The 5,099-nt window shown below is 38.8% G+C and overlaps 1 long non-coding RNA gene across 1 annotated transcript; it reads right to left on the bottom strand.

Moving 5' to 3' along the window:
• Positions 1–210: 210 nt before the first annotated feature.
• Positions 211–3,811, bottom strand: LOC129450836 (uncharacterized). Its single transcript, XR_008646461.2, has 3 exons — positions 3,061–3,811; positions 789–865; positions 211–705 (listed from the first exon to the last, which is right to left on the bottom strand). It is a non-coding gene; the product is annotated as an uncharacterized lncRNA (long non-coding RNA).
• Positions 3,812–5,099: the final 1,288 nt, after the last annotated feature.

Raw genomic sequence — 5,099 nt, 5'->3', positions numbered from 1 at the left:
GCTCCTCTACCCAGCCGACGCCCAGGCTCCGGCTTCTCCTCGGGCTTCTGTTCCTACATCTGCCTCAGCTCTTTGCAGTATTGTGGCTCATAAAGGTGCAATGTACAGCGGATTAGAGCATCACGCTTGTAAAATCACCCTCTTCCATGTAATATTGATTAACTTCCACTGTTATTGTAACATGAATTCGGCTCACTCCACAACTTCTGTTTAGCTTAGCTTAGCATAAAGATGGCGGCTGATCGTTTTTTTCGGTCTGTGTTCGTATATTTTCGTAAGTCCCACCCACTTATCTGTAATTGGTCTGAAGCGCGAGTGGGTCCCACCCATAGCCCCCACCTTGGAAAAATGAGGAATGAGTGACTGTATTCTTTCACACTCAATAGAGATAAAGGATTTCCTTCTTTCAATGACGCAAAATGACGATTTTTACATCATTGAAAGAAGGAAGTGCCTCACTAAAATCAGTATTTCTCCCCTCTCAGGGGAAACTGAGGGAATGGTGCACGACCATTCAAAAACATGACTGGGGTTCTAATGGTACAAAGCTTAATGCAAATGGGTGAATTTTCCCTTTAACAGTTGTCTCTGGATATCAACCATCTCCTCTGTGCGCAACCTTTTTGGTTTTGGAGTTTGGTACAGGGGAGGGTTGTCATCAAACATGACCTGTGACAAACTGAACTCTGCAGGCTCCAGGGTACCCTTACAGGAAACAAACACAGATTTTATTAAAACCCAATGAAAAAAATTCACTCAAAAAAAAAAAAAAAATCATGCACAATTACCTCTTCAACTTCTCTGTCCAAACTAGAATCCATTGTGCAGGGTGGGTCAATCGGGAGGAGCTCCAAAGTCACGCTCACTGTATAATGGAAAAACACATACTGTTTTTGTTTGCTGGCAATATGTAGGAGTAAGTTTTATGGTATTTTTTTCTTTGACACATCAAAGAATAATAATATATATATTTCTTACAAAAGCAAAAAAAGTTTTGCTCAATTAAGTTTAGTAAACAATAGTATTAGTAGTAAATACTATAGATTTTATATACCATTTTTTTCACTACACGTTTACTATAATAAAACCATGGTTAACCTCGGCAGAGGCGGTCTTACCATAGAGGCATAGGTAGGCGGCCGCCTGGGGCCCCCCACCAGTGGTCAAATTAGGGGGCCCCAAACCAACCTAATAAATAGCCTACATAAATAAATAAAACCCTTATCATCACGAACACTTCAAAAGCATTGTAAATTGTATTAATATTCTGAAGAAATACGTTGAAACTTTGAAATAGTAGTTAAAATGTCCAGTTCATGTTCTGTCACTAAACACTTACACCCCCTTCTTTCACAATGAAATGGACTAGTCCATAACGGTGCGTGCTGCGGCGCGAAAGATAAACACAAGTGACACTGGGAAAGTACACGAACAGAGACTTAAAGACAAATATAAACGTGAAAATGGGGCTTTGGTAAGTCAACCGGCTAGTAATAGCCCTACATTGATAAAAATTATTTTGTGGTGAAGTAAATAATGTTACTACAGAAAAAAAAACTAATGTAACCCTACAGGGCTCCAGACTGCGAGTAAATAGTCGCATTTTGCGAGTATTTCCCCTGCCTATGACTATTTTTTATTAAATGTCGCACTGGCTGGACTGTGAAATTTAAATACAATTATATTAATATAATGCGCAGGCGATTACGTCTGCGACGCATTCAGTCACTCTTCCTGTTGTTGCCCGCTCCCCCGCCTTTCTATCAGCTCAGGTGCATATCACCTCTCTAAATCCGTCTCTTTTGTCCACCTTCGACCGCTTCTGCCCTGATTGTTTTGAGGGGTGGTCTATGGAGACTGCGGGCGAGAGCCTCTGCTTTCGTGTTCGGGAGAAATGACGGGTTTAAAATAACGCGAACTAATATTATGTGATGTCAGAGTCCGGTGTTGTAATTAACGATGCTGCTGCACAGTGTAAGTCAGAAAAAACGTAATACATTGTGCTCAGTACCTTAGATTACAAGTCCTGGCCAAATGATATCTTCAGAGTGCATGGAGACATTTTGTAGTGATTACAGCACAAGAATGTGATTTCTTTACTCAAGTCTGTGTTAAAGTAACCTAAAGCTTTTACAACAAAGTAATACAAAGTTGATTGTAAGTTTAATGGTTTACAGTAAGGCAAATATATGTTAAAATAATAAGTATGGTAAAGTAAAAAAAAATAATTAATGTATATAAAGAATACAATTATTTGTATTTGTAATTAATTTGTTAATGCATTAAACTGGTTTGGACTTAGTTTTAGTGTTTATTTTTTGTTTTTATACCACCCAGTGACTCAACAATACACTGTGGTAAAATTCACAACCCTTTTGTTATGTTTGTGAAGAAAACATCAAAGAAAACATAGGTTTAATATAAAGTGATTGTAGACTGGATTTTTTTAAACCTTTTAACACAGTCTTGGGTATGTGAAAGATTAGTAACAGCATTGGCTTTGATGCATTGCTAGTTTTTGTGCAGCATCAGATTTAAATTATTTCTCCCTCATTTACTGTTCGTGGCTGTTTTTTCCCCATTGACTTATTCTCTATTGGTTTGTGTAGTGCTGCACTTTGTGTGACCTCTGCTTTCCATCTTCATTTTGGAATAAAAAATACCTTCGCCTAGGGCCCCCAATTTGCTAAATCCGCCACTGAACCTCGGTAACAGATGTTCTTATACAATTACATCGCAAATGACCGAAGTGTAGCCTATATAAGGTTGGATTTAATTAGACACCCAAGTCAAAAATCGATTTGATGAAGAAATATACTTTAAGCCCCTCTTTATCCAGTATCTTAAACAAAAACACCAAAATACTTTCCACAAATTCACAGGAGATCGTCTTATAGAAATGAGGAGAAAAACTAAAAGCGCTGCTTGCTTGGTTCACAGTTTATTGTGTGTAACAATGTAAATGGTCCATGTTACAAATAACACTGCGTTAGTTTGTGCCTCGCTCACCCATATACATGGTCTATAAAGAACTATGAAATAAATGTTTGACAATATTACCTTCATTTGTATCCACGCCGGAATCGATTCCAGTTACAGCTGTTTCACCGATAATGGACAATATTTTCTCCTCCCATGGATCCAGATTTACAGATGGTAATCCACCTCCTGTTTTTCTCTGCTCCCTTGCTCTTTCGGCTCCTTTTTTTTTACTGCCGACTTTAAATCTGCCCACTTCTTTTTCACCCCGTCCACATCCCTAACGGAGTTTGCCACAGCTGAAACAGCATCCACCACCCGTTCCCAAGCAAGACGCTTACTTTGCGCCGTTGTGAAATTATCGATCCTCCCAAGGAGAACTTTCTTTCTTGAGCTAATTTCTTCTATAAGAAGCTCGAGTTCTTGTTTATCAAAGTTTTTATTTCTTTTTCTCTCCTCCATCTCAGATGATCGACTAGCCGAGCCACTTTATAGTATGGAAGTTTTGCTATGACGGTTAATGTCGTTAGCTTAAACGAACTCACCTAACGGCGTTTAAATAGAGAACGAGAGGTGAGTGATACTTTAAAAAAGATAAAATACATAAATAATATAATTGTTACTAAGTTTGTTGTAGCCACACCAGTTACACCAGTAATTTTTATCTTGATAAATTTTCTTAAGAAAAAATTAAGTTGTTCTTAAGTAAATATTTGAGAACTTCTTAAGAAATGTTGAAGAAGTTTATTTTAATCTTTAAATGTGCAGCATGAGTTTATTTTAATCCAAATATGTACATTATGAGTTTACTAATATAATCCAACTATGCAGTAGTCTAAAGCAGTGTTTCCCAACCCTGGTCCTCGGGCACCCCCTCCCAGAAAGTTTTAGATGTCTCCTTATTTAACACACCTGATTTAACTCATCAGCTTGTTAGGGACACATGTTTACCATTTTGGAAGGAGGCTGATGAGTCGAATCAGGTGTTTTAAATAAGGAGACATCTAAAACTTTCTGGGAGGGGGTGCCCGAGGACCAGGATTGGGAAACACTGGTCTAAAGAACCATCTGGACCAGCTGGGTCTATTCAGGTTTCAAGGAAGTTTAAAGAGCCATCTGGACAATGGACAGGCACAAAGGGAATAGCCCAGGGTCAAATAGGTCATGGGAAGGAGCCATGGGTCTGGGGACTGTCATGTGATTCTTCAAGTTACAAGCCTGAACAGAAACATATTGTTAAAGCATATGGAGGGGAGGGACAAAGACCATATATATTTACCAAGCCCGGGCTCACGGACTTCAGACTGATTTGGAGAATGTCCCCAGAACTTCACTCGGGTTCTGGGGAGATTCATCAGGCAGGCTCGGCTTCTTATTTTGTCCGGAAAATAAAAGTCTATCTCTTGAAATCAGAACCTAAGACTGAAGATTGTTTTATTTGAGGAAAAGGAAAACCACAACATTTGGTGCCGAAACCCGGGATAGAAAAGAGCTGGACAGTCACACCACCTGAGCGAACCTGACGAGCAACACAAACAACGTATGGCCATAAGGTAAGCACTTTTTGCTTATTAAATTAGGTTTGTGTTGTTTGGCAGACTTTGCTCAACGTGGTGAGAAATTTAAGCTCTTCTAAATTTAAGAACCATAGATGTGAACTGGGTTTTGATTTCAAGGGTACAATCTAATTAAGGCATGCATGCATGAATCTGTGTTAATTACTTTGGCTTTGATGATCATGGTGAATTGAAACAGATTTAAGTTAAGGGAACGCGTAAGAGTTTTGTATGCAAGGTTGCATATGCTGCGTCTATCGGGGAAAAGGATGACGTAGAGGTTTAAGTAAAAAAGGAACGCGTAAGAGTTTTGTATGCAAGGTTGCATATGCTGCGTCTATCGGGGAAAAGGATGACGTAGAGGTTTAAGTTAAGAGAACGGATAAGAGTTTTGTATGCAAGGTTGCATATGCTGCGTCTGTCAGTAAGTGGATGACGTAGAGGTTTAAGTTAAGAGAACGGATAAAAGTTTAAATCGTTATGTGAATTAACGATTGGTTATTTGTTGAATGATTTGTGTTTGAGTGTGTATGTATGCAGCTGCATTTTGTTTGTTAGTGAGAG

The sequence above is a fragment of the Misgurnus anguillicaudatus genome, chromosome 8 (genome assembly GCF_027580225.2).
Source record: "Misgurnus anguillicaudatus chromosome 8, ASM2758022v2, whole genome shotgun sequence".
NCBI classification, from domain to species: Eukaryota; Metazoa; Chordata; class Actinopteri; order Cypriniformes; family Cobitidae; genus Misgurnus; species Misgurnus anguillicaudatus.
Note: the sequence above shows the minus strand (reverse complement) of the source record. Positions and strands in the feature narration are given on the sequence as shown.